The 18,152-nt window shown below is 35.3% G+C and overlaps 1 non-coding gene across 1 annotated transcript; it reads left to right on the forward strand.

Annotated features, from left to right (window-relative positions):
* The first annotated feature begins 556 nt into the window (after positions 1-556).
* Positions 557-663, forward strand: LOC141694156 (small nucleolar RNA R71). The gene has a single exon (XR_012563483.1). It is a non-coding gene; the product is annotated as a small nucleolar RNA R71 (small nucleolar RNA).
* The last annotated feature ends 17,489 nt before the right edge of the window (positions 664-18,152 follow it).

The raw sequence follows: 18,152 nt of genomic DNA on the forward strand, positions 1-18,152 counted from the left end.
ATTATTGAAGTTGAAGTTGTTGTCTTGGTGCAAATTGTTGCTGAAAACCAGGAGGATTGAATTGCTTGTTCCAAACTGCTGGAAGGGTTGTTGCATCGTATTCTGATTATTACTCCAGCTGAAGTTAGGATGATTCCAGTTGTCAGGATGATAAATGTCTGGAACTGGTTGCTGCGATCTCTGAAAGTTGCTCACAAACTGAGCTGATTCACTAGATATAGCGCATTGCTCCATCGCATGCGAACCTGCACATAGCTCACAAACACTGGTTATCTGATTAACACCATAGTTAGCTAGAGAATCGATCTTCATAGATAACTCTTTTAGTTGAGCAGTGATAGTCGTAGCTGTATCCACTTGAAGAACTCTTGCTACCTTGCCATGTGGCAATCTCTGAGTTGGATACTGATATTCATTAGCAGGCATCAGTTCAATTAGATCATAATCTTCCTAATAGCTTTCTTCGCATAATGCTCCACCTGATGCTGCATTGATCATGGGTCTTGACTGTGCTCCCAAACCGTTATAGAAGCAATTGATGATCATCCAATTAGGCATTCCATGATGAGGACACTTCCTAAGCATCTCCTTGTAGCGCTCTCAAGCTTCACACAAAGATTCTCCCGTTTGTTGCACAAATTGAGTAAGAGCATTCCTGATTGCAGCTGTCTTTGCCATATGGAAGAATTTTATGAGAAACTTTTGAGCAAGATCTTCCCAAGTAGTAATCGAACAAGCTGGTAGAGAGTGTAACTAGCTCTTAGCCTTGTCCCTCAGAGAGAATAGGAATAGTCTCAGCTTCATAGCATCTTCAGAAACACCGTTGAACTTGAAGGTGTCGCAGATCTCAATGAAATCCCTAATGTGCATATTGGGATCTTCTGTTGAAGAACCCCCAAACTGGATTGAATTCTGCACCCATTGAATTATGACAGGCTTGATCTCAAACGTATTAGCTGTGATAGTTGGCCTAACAATGCTAGATTGAATGTCATTGATCTTGGGTTGAGAAAAATCCATCAAGGATTTCGTTCGTGCTGCTGGATCTCCCATTGTAATGAGTACCTGAAACACAAACAAATAAACCGTGAAAGTAAAAGAATCTGAGTCAGTGAACTTTAGCGACCACTAATGACAAGCACATAAACTAAAAATCAACACCGAGTCCCCAGCAGCGGCGCCAGAAACTTGTTAGGGCGAAAAGACGCGCTAAAATTACACGCAAGTATACGCCTTCGCAAGTAGTATAAGATATAAATCAGATTCATTCCCACAGAGACTAGTTTAAGTTAAGTTCAATTTATGCGTCTATGCAACAATGTATGGTTATCGCTCAATGCTAAGACAAATAACAAATTGGGATTTGATTAAACTAAGAGATTATACTAAATAACATTAACTAAGAGAATTGAGGTTAAATTACTATATATGACAAATATGGGATCCTAACTTCATTAAATACTTCATTTAATAGCCTTTTTGTTCTTAACCTTAGCATATAATGGTGATGACACTAATCAGATAACACGAAACTAGTAAACGCCAACTTTCATTGTACGAATACCCTACTACCAAGCATCCACAAAAGAGATAGAAGTTGGATAGACACCAATTATGCTTAGTCCTTATATATCTATAAGAATTGAAAACATAACGGTTTAATGCGCAAGTTATCTATTGTGATTACATAGGGCAAGTAAGATGGTTAAAATTACCTACGAATCATGCATAACAAATACATGAACCTATGCTAGCATGGCAAGTTCTAAACCTCTATATTCACTGTCGCTTCAATAGAGATTAACACGTTATCTTATATGTTAGCTATGCACATAAGACGAATAAGCACAGCCAATACTAGGATATCAATCAATCACCACATACCAAGATATTAAAATAAATTAACTAAAGAAATCCATAAGTAAATCCGTTAAAACCCCATGATAATGATTAGTTCATAATCGAACTCATCGTCACCATGAGTTCCTATGAAAGCACGATAAGAAACAATATAAGAGTGTTAGGGTTCCAGAACAAATCGAAAACGAGCATCCAAGTATCAACTATATTAAAGAAAATAAAAGTATTCTTCTCCGTAGCCTTCTCGTGCTCTCTAGGTCTTCTTATTGCTCTCTCAGGCCTCCTTCTTGTTAAAAACGTCTTTTTATGGGTATATATAGGCTCCAGGATGACCAGGACTCTCAAAATCTTCAATTTCGACTAAAATAAGGATTCTGGGGCAGAAATCGGGCGCGGCCGCGCTGACATTCTGGAATTTTTCTGACAAATCTTGTTTTGGCCATATCTTGAGTTCTGCTCGTCATAATTAGGCGATTCAACTGCCCACGCGAAGCTAACGAGATTCTCTATAATATGAGAATGACTTAGGCTTCTAATTCTGATCTTGTTTCAGCATATTTCTTTGAAAATCTCCTTTCTTTATTTAACGGTTGCCTGAAATGCAATAACGCAAAAACACATCAAAAATACCAACAACTTGAGTCCAAAATACTAACTTAATCCTTTAATGAAGTGTTCCAAGTAGATATAAAATCCACTTATCAATAGATTATGAAGCTTTTGATATGAATGAGAATTTCTTAGACTTTACCCTAATTGATCGATGCTTTTATAAAAAACATTCATCTTGAAAGACAAAATCTTTATTTCTCTTCTTAATACTGCTAGGTCATCAGTCTGTGTCTTATCGAATCAATTATATTTTTAGGCATAAAAATATATTTATGCACTCGAACAATTTTAGGAGAAAATCAAACTTATTTCTATAGTGGTGATTGCTTATTTCATTAAAAAAATTTGAAAACACTATTGTACATCATTTCTCTCAAAAGATTAAATGCATAACTTTCATTCATTATAGATCTTAAATGCATTTTATCTCTACATTGCCATATGTTCTATGATACAGGTTCAGCCTCCAATGGCCTTCTTTCATTTGATAGTCATGAGGTTGAAAACCCACAACTTCTATCCCAGAATGTAAAGACAAATACAGAAACAGAACCAAACAACACTCTCTTACCACTAAAATGAAGTATGAATGAGCGTGAGGAAGAAAGTGCCTTAGTGCACCACATAAGGAAGGTTCTGAAGTCAACCCATCAGCTATGTCTCCTACAAAGATGAGTAGTATTTAAGCTGAGATAACTGCTAGCCCCCATACATCTTTTCAAAAAGATGTAATGGCTGAAAAGGCACAAAAATAGTTATTAGATTCATCCTCTCAACAGGGTGCGTCTATTGAAATTCGCCTATCGGCCAGGGTATCCGATGTAGTGTCACCACCTCAAACATAAACAATTCTTGATGCACAAGGAAAGGTTACACACACAAAGGATGAGTTTACGAAAATAAGAGTCTCGACCATTTTAAGGTCAGATTCGATTGTTCAAGGTTCTTTAATGGACCAATTGCCTTTATAAGTGTTGGGAGGGGATACTGATCCAATAGTCATATGTCAGTGGTCAGTGTCTACCTCCCCAGGACTAGTAAACCTGGATGCCTCTGCGGATAGTGGATCTGACATAGGTGCAGATCGGCAACTTGTTAACAATGATTCAGATATTACCTGATGAGTCATAAGGAAATGTCTTCAAATACATTAGAAGGAAACTTTTATCTTTATGCTAAATTCTTTGGATCATTATTTACCTTCCCAGAGTTCAAATCTGGAACCCTAAAAGGGAAACTAGCAACTTGTAGATTATGACTCGGATTCATCTGACAAGTCTAACAAGGATGGGGATTTGCGAACTCCCATTGCACCACATGTGACCTCCTTAAGGATGGATAAGGTGATTTTCCTTGCAGGTACAACTGGATTTGGAGCTATGAGAGGAGTGATAAACTTGTGAGAATGAGTGTAAACATGAATGGAGAGAAGAGTGAAACACATGTGAGGTACACAAAACAGAATCACACACTCACAGTGAGGAAGAAAGAGAAACACCATATCCCATTCCCTATCCCTAAACATGGTTCTTGATACTTCGGGTCTCGAATCTGTTTATGATTGGAACCTAACTCTTAGGGACCTAACACTTACAGATTGGATTAGAATACTTCGGGACCTAACCAGTTGGGAGCTAACAATTGGTAACAATTAGTGATCTCATATTTGGGAGGTATAAGGAGTTGGGAAGATTGGTGAGCATGATGATTATTAGATATATTTGAGATGTCATGTCTAATATGTTTCATGTTTCGTTTTCAGATTTTAAAAAACAGGAAATATCAGTACTTACTGGAATCAGTACTTACTGGAAGTCAGAACTTAAGGATATCAGAACTTAGATTATCAGAAGATAAATATCAGAAGATGGATATCAGAAATTAAGTACGGGAGGACTAACAGTTAAGGAAGGAAGTTGATTTATAGGAAAGAAGATCGAGACTAATACAAAAAGAAGATATGCATGGAAAGAGTTAGAGGACTTAAAGAATTGTATAAGATATCTGATTGATATATTTTAGGAGATAGAATTATATTCCATATCAATTAGAAGTTATCTTGTAATTGTGTACTATATAAACACAAACATAGGTTTACACTATATGTGTTATCATTATCGAGAATATCATACATTGTAACCTAGCAGCTCTCGTGATATTTGTTCATCACTAAGAGAGAACAGTTCCATTGTAACAGAGTTTATTATATCGAATATATCTGTTTACTATTACTTGTGTTCGAAATTGATTTGATTGTATTCTACACTGTATTCAACCCCCTTCTACTGTGTTGTGTGACCTAACAAGTGGTATCAGAGCCTATCTGTTAACACACATACAGTAAAGATCCAAACAATCATGTCTGAAGAAGCAGAAAATCCAACCAAGCCCACCAAAACTGAAGAAACTAAAAACACTCAAATCCACAATCGATATGAGACTATTAGGGTTCTCATACTGAGACCTTCTGAGTACCCCATATGGAAAGTGAAGATGGTTATGTTTCTGGAAGCTACTGATCCAGAATACCTTGACAGAATTAATGAAGGACCGCATAAGCCAACCAAGCTCTCTGTTATAGTTGCAGATCAGCCAGCAAAGACCATACCAAAGGAGAAAAGTGAGTATACAGCTGAAGATATCTCATCTATTACCAAGGATGCAAAGGTAAGGCATTTGCTGCATAGTGCCATTAATAATGTCATGTCAAACAGGGTAATTCATTACAAGACTGCAAAGGAGATATGGGATGCTTTGGAGACAAGATGCCAGGGAACTGATGCAATCAAGAAGAATAGGAGGACTATACTCACTCAAGAGTATGAGCACTTTGACTCAAAAAGTGATGAGTCATTAACCGACTTATATGACAGGTTTGTCAAACTCTTGAATGATCTGTCACTGGTGGACAAGGAATATGAACTTGAAGATTCAAATCTAAAATTCTTTTTAGCTCTTCCTGAAAGTTGGGATTTGAAGTCTACTACTATAAGAGACAACTATGCTTTTGATGAAACTACTCTTGATGAAATTTATGGTATGCTCAAGACTTATGAACTTGAGATGGATCAAAGAAGCAAGAGATATGGGAGAAAGTCAAGGACAATTGCTCTTAAGGCTGAGGAGGAATTCCCCAAAGTGGTTGTCTCAAAGAAAGGCAAAGGAAAAGCTCTCATCACAAAGTCTGATTCAGAATCATCAAGTTCTGATGATGATGATTCAGAAACTGAAAGTTTACCTGAAATAGATGTTGATGAAGAGATGATGAAATTGTGTGCTCTTATGGTGAAGGGTATCACAAAGATAGCCTATAGGAAAAGGAAATTCAGAAGGGGAAAGAAGTTTTTCAAGAAAGGTGAAAGTACTGATAAGAAAGGTTTCAGAAAATCTGAAGGCAAAGGTGCAAAGTTTACAGAGGAGATAACTCAAATGTCAAATGCTACAACTGTGGTGAAAGAGGCCACATATCTCCTGCCTGCAAGAAAGAAAAAAGTGACAAAGGCAAGGCACTTGTCACAAAGAAGAAAAGTTGGACAAATACTTCAGATTCTGAAGATGAGGTGAACTATGCTTTAATGGCAAATGCTGATGGCAGCCCTGAAACTGCTGAATTAAAGGTACCTCAAACAACTTATGTCTTTCATACTAATGATATTACTGATTTGAGATTATATCTTAAAACCATGTTTATTAGCTACAGAGATCAAACTTTAACATGTGAAAGATTAACTTCTGAAAATCTTGTTTTTAAGAAAAGGAATGATTATTTAGAAAAGAAGTTAGTTATGTTCCATCAAACTCAGAAAGAGAGATGATACTTTTTATGTTAGAGATGAATTGCTAAAATTGAATAAATCTCTCAAAACTGAGTTAGAAAATGGAAAAAGAGATTATTAGGACTTGGACTAACTCTGGCAGAACAACTCAGAATTTATTAAGTAGTGGAAACTGGAAAGAGGGCTTAGGTTATGGAGATGATAAAAGTGAAAAAGGAACTGAACAAATTGAGCCAATTTTTGTTAAACAAACTGTTAAGCCAAAGGTAAATCCTGTTAAGTTTGTAGCTAAAACTGTATAGTCTGATTCTGAAAAGATGAAAGAGTATGTGACAGAAGTTAAAGAGAAGTCAACTTCTGACAAATTAGAGTTGGATAAACCAGCTGAAGTCAACATAGGCTTAATGACAAAGAAGCAGCTTAAGCATAAGCTGAAAGAAATAATGAATGTTAACAAGGTTAACCAGCTAGAAAAATAGGAATGGAAAGGAAGGTGTGAATAAAATTAATAATTATATGCCTGTTCCTAATGCTCCTAGAAAGAAATATTATAACTGTGGAAACTCTAACCATCTTGCTTCTTTTTGCAGGAAGAATAAGAATATAAACTCTTTACCTCCTAAGTCAGGAGTTAAGAGTCAGTCTATTAGGTTTAAGCCACAAAATCCTTGTTTTCATTATAGAAGTTTATGGCATTCCATTTATACTTGTAAGGAATATCATAGTTTATAATATGATTATTATCAAATAAAACCTTCTTTGAAGAAAGTTCCTTTAATTCCTTCTAGTGTAAAGTCTGATGCAAAGTCTGATATAAGTTCTGATAAACAGCATGTTAGCATAAACTCTGATATTAAATCCGCTGCAAATGCCAACAAACTTAAAAAGGCCAATGGATCCAAGCAAGTCTGGGTCCTTAAAATTAACCATTAGTGATCTTTGTGATTGCAGGGCAACAGGAGAAACATCCTAGTACTGGATAGTGGATGTTCTTGACTTATGACTGGAAATAAAGCTCTGCTCTCAGACTTCATGGAGAAAGCTGCCCCAGAAGTTTCTTATGGAGATGGCAACATGGGAAAAACTCTGGGATATGGAAATATTAATCTTGGGAATGTTATCATTGAAACAGTAGCTCTTGTCTCAGGACTTAAACACAATCTGCTGAGTGCTAGTCAAATCTGTAAGCAATTCTATAGGCAAAGTGGTTCTGAAAGGTTACAGGCATGGTAACATTTATGAAGCCAGACTTTCAACAAGTTCTGATGGTTCTGCAGTCTGTCTGTTGAGTAGAGCATCAATTGAAGAAAGCTGAAATTGGCATAAAAGACTCTCTCATTTAAACTTCAACAACATAAATGAGCTTGTAAAGAAAGATCTTGTGAGAGGACTACCAAAATCATTATTTGCTCCTGATGACCTTTGTGATTCATGTTAAAAGGCAAAATAAAGAAAATCTTCTTTCAATAGCAAAACTGAGTCATCAATTCTTGAGCCTTATCACCTACTGCATGTTGATCTATTTAGTCCAGTCAATGTCATGTCTATTGCAAAGAAGAAATATGTTATGGTTATAGTGGATGAGTTCACAAGGTACACTTGGGTGTACTTCTTGCACAAGATGAATGAAACTGCATTTACTCTAACTGATCATGTTAGACAGCTGGATAAGTTGGTCAAAGATTCTGTTAAAATTATAAGAAGTGATAATGGCACTGAGTTCAAGAATGCAATCATGGAAGAGTTCTGCAAAGAGCATGGAATCAAACAGGAATTTTTGTACCTAAAACTCCACAGCAAAATGGAGTTGTAGAAAGAAAGAACAGGACTCTTATTAAAGCTGCACGAACTATGCTTGATGAAGCAAAGCTGCCAACCTACTTTTGGGTTGAAGCTGTGCAGACTGCTTGTTTTACACAGAATGCAACACTCATAAACAAGCAAGAAAAAACACCATATGAGATGGTGAAGAAAAAGAAGCCAAATCTGAAATACTCTCATGTATTTGGTTGCAAGTGTTTTGTTCTTAAGACTCATCCTGAGCAGCTGTCAAAATTTGATCTAAAAGCTGATGAAGGAATCTTTATTGGATATCCACTTTCTACAAAAGCCTTCAGAGTCTATAATTTAAGAACAAGGGTTGTCATGGAATCTATCAATGTAACTTTTGGTGATAAGAAGATCACTGGACTTGAAGATTTCAATGATCACGATCATCTGAGATTTGAAAATGAAGACTTAAATTCTGATTTTGTAAATTCTGATGACTTAAACTCTGATCCTGTAAGTACTGATGTCATTGAATCTGTGGTAACAACTCCAAAGGAAAATGCACCTGTCCAGGGGGGAGCAAGCTGAAGATCCTACCACATCTCAAGACTCTCAAGAAGCATCAGAAGCTGTCACTGGCTCTTTAAGTTCTGATTCATCTAGTTCTGATGAGTTAAATTCTGATAATTCTGGAAGCTCTGATACTTTAAATCCTAAAGGATCCAAGTCAAATTCTGAAGTCTCAGAGAGCATAACTACAGGGGGAGCATCAGAAAATGGTGATGGAGACAGCATGGATCATGGAGAGGATCCAGTTCTAGAAGTCAACTTCAATCTGCAAGAAAGTGGACCAAATCACATACACCTGAATTAATTATTGGAGATCCTGAAGCAGGTGTTAGAACTAGAACTGCAACATCAAATGAATGACTCTATCATTCTTTTCTATCTCAGACTGAACCAAAGAAAGTGAAGAAACTCTTCAAGATGCTGATTGGGTGCAAGCAATGCAGGAAGAGTTAAATGAATTTAAAAGAAATAAAGTCTGGACCCTAGTGCCAAGACCAAAGAACAGATCAGTTGTTGGCACAAAATGGGTGTTCAGAAACAAAACTGATAGTGATGGCATAATTATAAGAAATAAAGCAAGGTTGGTTGCTAAAGGCTACTCTCAACAGGAGGGTATTGATTATGATGAAACATTTGCACCAGTTGCAAGATTAGAAGCCATTAAGATCTTTGTGGCTTATGCTGCTCACAAAAAGTTTAAAGTCTTTCAAATGGATATAAAAAGTGCTTTTCGTAATGGAGAATTGGAAGAAGAGGTCTATGTTGAACAACCTCCAGGCTTTGTAGATTCAAAATTTCTAAATCATGTCTATGGGCTTGACAAAGCACTTTATGGCCTTAAGCAAGCTCCTAGAGCATGGTATGAGACTTTAGCTCAATTCCTTCTGCAAAGTGGATTTCACAGAGGTACAATTGATAAAACATTGTTTTACCTCAACCATGGAAAGGACTTACTTTTGGTACAGATATATGTTGATGATATCATATTTAGTTCTACAAATGCCAAACTCTGTGTGAGGTTTGCAAAGCTAATACAGTCAAGATATCAAATGAGTATGATGGGAGAACTCAGCTATTTTTTGGGCCTTCAAGTCAAGCAAAGTGAAGAAGGTACTTTTATTTGTCAATCCAAGTATACCAGAAATTTACTGAAGAAATTTGGAATGCAAGATTGTTCAACTGCATCCACTCTCATGGCCACTGAAACCAAGTTAGATAAAGATACTGGTTCATTAGTAGATATTACTAACTACAGAGGTATGATTGGCTCTTTACTCTATTTAACTGCAAGTAGACCTGATATCATGTATGATACATGTCTTTGTGCAAGATTTCAGGATGATCCAAGAGAACCCCATTTAATAGCTGTGAAGAGAATTCTCAATTACCTTAAGGGTACAGCTGATCTGGGATTGTGGTATCCTAGAGAATTAGATTTTAAGCTAATAGGTTACTCAGATGCAGATTTTGCAGGATGCAAAATAGACAGGAAAAGCACTAGTGGAAGCTGCCAATTTCTTGGAGGCAGATTGGTTTCTTGGTTTAGCAAGAAACAGAAGTCAATTTCCACATCAACTACAGAAGCAGAATATATTGCTACAGGAAGCTGTTGTGCACAGATTCTTTGAATGAAGAATCAGTTACTGGATTATGGGTTAGAATTTTCTAAAATCCCTATTTACTGTGATAATCAAAGTGATATTGATATGACAGGTAATCTAGTTCAACACTCAATGACAAAGCACATCAGCATTAGGTACCATTTCATAAGGGAACATGTGATAGAAGGTACAGTGGAATTGCATTTTGTTCCAACAGATTAACAACTAGCAGATATCTTCACCAAACCATTATGTGAAGCTACTTTTACAAGACTGGTAAATGAACTTGGAATGGTTTCAGGTTCTTTCTCTAAATCTGCTTAGTTTTTGTTCTCATACATCAGACTTTATGATCAGTGTTTACAGATTGTCTTATCTTCATGAAATCTATTCTTTAATTGAAATTCATTAAATACTGATTGTTATCTGATGTGGATCTTTAAACTCTGATAGTGTTTTAAATGTTATGTGACTATTCAATCCAATGAGGATAATTGTGCTAGATGTTGACCTAGTAGTCTTTAACTTACTAGAAATCCCATGTTTGAATTAGTTGTTTATGTGGAAACTCATTAACACAAACAAATTCTGATTTTGAACTTAGTCAAGTTTACTTTGTGTATCTTATTACTAAGTCACAAACTAGATTCTTGCTTCTTATCTGTCAGATTCTGATGTCAGTAAAACTTAAGAATGAACCTCACTTATCAGTGGAAGGGAAGGCCCAAGTGCATTGCTGCTATTAAGTAATATGCATTAGAAAAGCAAATAAATTTTCTTGGTGACTTTTCACATTCTCTGATTACTGGAGAAATACTATGACAACAGCATAAATTCTGATAAGCAGTCGTGACTCACTTACACTGAGAAGCCACTGCAAAAAGGAAGTTCAAAAGATGCATAAAATGAGCACAAACAGTTGAGGTGGACTCTTGCATAAATTTGTTATATAGTAGACTTCATGATTGATGACAGATTTTAAGCACTTTTCTTAGTTATGCCTTATTTCTAAGATGTACTGAAGTTTATCAGACTTTAATCTTTATCTGATATTTTGTTGAATGCACACACTTTCACTCCATATGATTGATGAAAATTACTATGGTGATTTGTTGTTTTTGACAAACAGTTAAGTGTCATTTGCATAAATTCTGAGGTCGGGTTCTGATGGAAGTTCTGATGATTAAACTCTGAAGAACACAAGTCAGTATTTGTATAAAGAAACACAGAAAAAGATATTCACTTTTTGAGTTCAAAAGCCATATTCTGATGACTGTTAAAATCTGATATAAGTTTAAGTTCTGATATTAAATCCTGATGGAATCCTTGATGCTTATGTGGCATTATTCTTTACTTGACTTATTTGTGGTACGATCTGAAACAGTCATATTTAAATCAAAATATATTTGGGTAAAATAAAAACAGTCATAATCATTATGGGTTAGTGGTAAACGTGTTAGTCTTGAAAAACTGCATGTGCACAGTAATTATTGTTTATTTCTTGTGCCCATTAACTCCTGCTTTAACTTTTTACTGACTGTTATTATTACACATCGGTCTAGGGAGATGAGGCATCATTTTTTTTCTCTTAATCGTTAAACAGTCCTCGCGTCCCTTGGTATTCCATTGGCCATTTAAATCGACAATTCATCTCATCCAAATCATCTTCCATTTTCTCACAAACTCACTCTCTCTTTTAATTCTTATCATTTTTCTTCTTCATAAACAAAAATGGTTCTTTTCAACTTGTTCATGAACTATGAAACCTTCAATATAGAGTTGAGTTATGATGACTGGCAACAGGAGTGGCATGTCACCGCCATTCCTGAAGAGCTCTGAAACTCTGTTCCACAAGAGGTTCACACAGACCTCTTGTTCTTTTCGATGGACTTCCTGCTCCATCTTGATCGATTGGAAGAAGAAAGGAGAGAGGCTCTCCTTCAGCAAGAATGGATCATCCGTCTTGTATTGCTCTTTGTCAGCAGCAGGAGGAACTAGTAGATAGGTTTTCTTAGACTAGGACTAAGGCTGTTGATGTTTAAGCATCTTAGACTAGGACTATCTTGTAATTTTTGCATATAATCGATAAATTTCATGAAATGTACTCGTTTGATATATTAATGAAATTTCTTTTAATTGCAAGATTTAGTCTCTGTTTCTCTCATATTATGTGACTGTGCATGTTCTAATTGTAATTTGATAATCTTTACTTTATCTATTTGAAATTTATCTTTTGATGAATGTTTTGATTAAAATTATGGTCAATAATAAATTGTGATGATTTGAGAAACAGTTGAAGCACGGGTTCATGCATCAGAACCTGTGATAGTCGGAGCTGAGAATGTTACTTCTCAGAAAGAAACTGCAGCTCAAAGTTCTGATACTTTGAAAAAGCCCCATAAATCTGAAATGTGGTCTGCCTTCTCGATATAAGTATGTTGTTCCTCCATCTGAAGCTGTATGTTCTGAAGCTGCTAAAGCAACTCCTTCACTCGCAAGGAGACTAAAGAAAATGAGGGCAGAAAGGTACAAGGCCAAGCCTATATCTGAGGATTCAACTTAAGCTGAGGAAGGGGATCAGGAATCTCTGATCTCATCAGAACCTGTGGTAATTGAAGCTCTGCCATTCCCTACTCAAGCTCAGGATAATGTGTCAACACCTCATGTCTCTCCTATTAAAGCTCCAGATGATGCTGAAGAACAAACTACAACTTCTGAAATAGATATTCATAATTTGAATATACCAAATGTTCTTTATCTGGAAGCTCATCTTCAGAAGCTCAACAATCTCCAACTCATTTTCCAATTTTAAATGCTGAGATACCATATATATCAACCACACCAGCTCTGGAGATAAATTTTGATGTTCAGAATTTAAATGAAGTTGTTCCTGAATCTCCAGTTGCTTCACACACTGTTGTGCTGTCAGAACATAATGACTCTTCCTCAAGTTCTGAAGACAATGTTTCTGTACAGACTCCAGTTCCCATTCTGGGAAAGGAAGAATTGGTGAAGAAATTTGTTGAACAGGAAGCACCTATTCCTTCGGAGGATACTCACAGAGGTGTGGAGTGGACCAAGAAGTGGAATGACACTGATTTTATTCCAAGTTCTAACATTCTGACAGAGCATATTGCTAAAGCTGATGAGTTGCTCACAAATGCTGATTTAAAGACACAACTCAAGATCACTGCTCTATCTACCAAACATCTTCAAGGTCTACATTCTTCTACTCATGAGAAGGTCGATACACTCAAAGAACATGCTGATATAGATCTACAACTTAAGCTTGACAAGAATAGATATATCAGACCTACGCTTGAGAAAATTGAAACCATTGAGAAGATTCAAGAGAAGCAACAGGCCCAAATTGATGAGGTCCTGGCTAATTAAGTTTCTCAGAAAGCTCAATTGGAAGAAATCCAATCTTCAGTTGAACTTCTTCTTTCTCTCTTACTTCCTGATGATGCAAAAAAGGGGGAGAAGGTAGTTAAGTCCAAATGTTCACCTACTAAAATACTGAAGAAAAAGGATGATAAAGGTGATGACCAGGGAAACTCTGATAAGAGTAGAGGTCAAGGAAAAGTTCAAGGAAAATCTTCTACACAGAACAAGTCAAGTTCTGATGATGTGAATGCTAAAAGTCTGAAGTCAAGTTCTGATAAGCAAAGTTTGATGTCAAGTTCTGATATTCTGTTTCAGTCAGGATCTAAAGACTCTCAGAAGTTTTTACAAACTCTGAAGCTAAAGGGGAAGCAGACAACTGTTTATTACAAAAATCCTAAAATCTAGACACTTGATGAGGAGATAGCTAGAAGATTATTTCTGAAACAAAATCCAGGAATGGATTTGGAAACTCTCAAGGAGGAAGAAGCTAGATTTGCAGCTAAGAAGACAAATCTTAAGTCTAAAGCTTCTGATACAAAGAAACCTCCAAGGCCTAAGGAAAAAGGCATTGTGATCAGGGAAAAGTCAAATTCTGAGACTTCAAAGTCCAAGACTAGATCACAAACTGAGATTGATCCTAAGTCAAAAGGAAAAGAAAAGGTTAGTGAACCTTTAAAGATTGAGAAAAAGATAAGTTCTTCCATTCCAGTCTATCAAACTACAATGCATGATGATGATTTGATAGAAGATGAAACTGTTCAAATTCTGAAGAGAAGAAAGGTAATTGAAGAATCTAAAACAACCTCTGACACTGCTCAAGTTGCTCAGAATGAAGAACAGCAAGCTATGGAAGAAACAGCAAATTCTGATCAAGTTAATTTGGAAAAGATGACAATTGCTGATAAGAAGAAGCTGTTATGGAAGAAAGCTACTCCAATTGAACCAAAATCCAATCTCTTGATGAATCAACTCGCAACATTTGGGTTGAGATCCAAGCAACCTAGAGATAAAGATGGATTAGGTTCTAATGAAGAGAAGATATAAACAGGAGTAGAAGTTACTCTAAGAGATCCTTTCATGTTGACAGACAAACCATATGAACAAATCAAACAAAATCACCTTGACAAAGTGTTGTCTGCTCAAATTGTGATAGATGCTCATGATAAGGATAATCTAAAGGAGAAATTGATTTTATTTCTCTATGATGGATTAACTTACAGACTAGCTGATACTGATGTGCTAAAGAAGTCTGTCAGAGAACTTCAACGTATTCACTATCTTCTGGAAGTAAAATCTGATATTACAAGAAGATGGTCAGAATACATTTTGAAGGCTATAAGAGAACTATTTAGAATCTCTTGTACAAAGACTTCTCAGTATATACCAATGATTACTGAAGGTGATGGAAGAGAAATTCCTATGCTGAAGAATTCTGCTAAGGTGGAAGTTATTCTGAAAGGAAAATGCTTATATTATAATGAAAACTCTTCACATCCTAGAGTTATCAGACTTGGTGATGGACTTGAAAGAACATCAATTCAAGCTCTTAGAACAGCCATTTATTAAATTGGTGATAGTAAAGATGAAGAACTGATGCAGGTCAAAGCACAGTTAGTTGAATTTCTGAGGAAAGCTGAAGGCAAGATGGTAAGAGATTTTGTTAAGAATCATTATGGATTCAGATTGATCTAGTGAAGTTGGTAAAGCTACAAAGACTGTAAGTTGTAGTTAATAGTCTTATTAAACTCTCATTGCATTTGAACTTAAATGTTTTTGACATCATCAAATCTATTAACTTGTATATTTTGCACAATTTACAAGTTGGGGGAGATTGTTAGATATATTTGAGATGTCATGTCTAATATGTTTCATATTTAGTTTTCAGATCTTAACAAACAGGAAATATCAGTACTTACTGGAATCAGTACTTATTGGAAGTCAAAACTTAAGGATATCAGAACTTAGATTATCAGAAGATAAATATCATAAGATGGATATCAGAACTTAAGTACGGGAGGACTGATAGTTAAGGAAGGAAGCTGATTTACAGGAAATAAGATCGAGACTAATACAAAAAGAGGATATGCATGAAAAGAGTTAGAGGACTTAAAGAATCGTATAAGATATCTGATTGATATATTTTAGGAGACAAAATTATATTCCATATCAATTAGAAGTTATCTTGTAACTGTGTACTATATAAACACAGACATAGGTTTACACTATATGTGTTATCATTATCGAGAAGATCATACATTGTAACCTAGCAGCTCTCGTGATATTTGTTCATCACTGAGAGAGAACAGTTCCATTATAACAGAGTTTATTATATCAAATATATATGTTTATTATTACTTGTGTTTGAAATCGATTTGATTATATTCTACACTGTATTCAAACCCCTTCTACAGTGTTATGTGACCTAACAATGATCAACAGTGAAGTCATTCTTGCAGCATTTAAAAGGACATGGTTGATCAGACTCTGACTTGTTATTTCTTTTCCAACTAAGTAAAATATGAGAACTCCTTTAGACAACAGCATACATTCTTTCTCTAAGGGGGAGATAAAAGCTTATATAATAGTTTGGAGGATTCCTCAACTAAGGGGAGAAATAGCAGGGAGGAGGAAAAAGGTAAAGCACATGTACACTACACCACACCATTGTTGTTTGTAACTATAGATCCTATTGTACGGGAGAGGTGGTAAACACTGAAAGGAATATGTCCTAAGTCCAATCATGTATTAGGATTTAGGAATAACTCTTTATGTAATCTGTTTTGATTTCATTGATTTTAATAAAAGACTTGTTTTGTTTTTATTACGAGCTATATCTATTTAAGTGTTTAAATAAGATATACCATAGTTTAGAGTAAAGCTTTTTATGGATTATGATGAGATCATAACAGTGAGACCTAAAAAGATGATAACTCTAAACTTAAATAGTTCCTGGTCATAGGATTATTAACTGGTAATTAATAATCCGCAAAGATCGGTACATACTATGCTTGCTTCATTATGAAGGATGTCTGTTCTCATAGACATTTGTGTGGTGACACTATAGCTAGTATGTAGGTGCTTATTATAAAATAGGTTCACTGAACATGACTCGCACAGCTGAACAACTGATGGAGTTCACTCACGTGTCAGCCGTTGTTCACATAGTGTTAGTTGTACAAGTATCCTTAGACTTGAGGTCATCATAGTCATCTTGTGTACACTGAACTATGCTTTGGTTTAGTTCTTAGTCTCCAGGGACAATTATTAGGGCTCTACTGGGTATAGGAATTTGTACACGAAGATAGTGTATGATCAATAAAGGATCTACCCCTTCCAGTGAAGGAAGCGAATGTTCAAGGTTGATCCACTTATGCTAGTTCAGGAATCTCTGGCCAGAGTGAATAAAATTAGAAAGGAGTTTCTAATTTGCATAGAACTACGCATAGTAAATGGTAAGCAAGTGATTGAATTAGATAGGCTTGACACGAGATCCATGCCTTGTATTTAATCGGGACATTGTAGGGTAGAAGGAGTTTATTGTACGGTAACTATTCACTGAATAGGTTCTTGGTATTCTAAGCAGTGAATTCATATTATCCGGATAGTCGCGATATGCTGAGAAGTATCCCTCACGATATAGAATAAATGTGATTAATTAATTAATCATATTTAATAAATTAGAGAATTTATATAAATAATGATAAAATAGTTTTATTATTATTTATTTCTACTACCGGCTTAATATTGAACCTACAGGGTCACACCATAAAAAGAGAATGATTTAATGGTGGAGGAATTAATTAATAATGGCTAAATAATTATTTATTTGTGAAATAAATAATTTATTGGCAAATTTAATAATTGATTAAATGAGATTTAATTGATTATAAATTAATTAAGAAAAGTTCTTAATATTATTAATTAAGGATTTAATTTTTGGAAATTAAATCTAGAGAGAGAATTATTTCTAAAGTGTTTAGAAAAAGAATTAATAATTAAAAGGTGTTTTAATTATTAATGAGAATAATAAATGGGATAATAATAATAATATTTATGGGTTTTTGGGTTCGTAGATTCGAATAAAAATAGGATCTATAATAGTGTATTTATAGGTAAAATTTTCATTGAAAGGAATATGTCCTAAGTCCAATCAGGTATTAGGATTTAGGAATAACTTTTATGTAGTCTGTTTTGATTTCATTGATATTAATAAAAGACTTGTTTTGTTTTTATTACGGGCTCTATCTATTTAAGTGTTTAAATAAGATATACCATAGTTTAGAGTAAAGCTTTTTATGGATTATGATGAGATCATAATAGTGAGACCTAAAAAGATGATAACTCTAAACTTAAATAGTTCCTGGTCATAGGATTACTAACTGGTAATTAATAATCCGCAAAGATCGGTACATACTATGCTTGCTTCATTATGAAGGATGTCTGTTCTCATAGACATTTGTGTGGTGACACTATAGCTAGTATGTAGGTGCTTATTATGGAATAAGTTCACTGAACATGACTCGCACAGCTGAACAACTGATGGAGTTCACTCACGTGTCAGCAGTTGTTCACATAG

This window comes from Apium graveolens, chromosome 10 (genome assembly GCF_009905375.1).
Source record: "Apium graveolens cultivar Ventura chromosome 10, ASM990537v1, whole genome shotgun sequence".
Classification (NCBI taxonomy): domain Eukaryota; kingdom Viridiplantae; phylum Streptophyta; class Magnoliopsida; order Apiales; family Apiaceae; genus Apium; species Apium graveolens.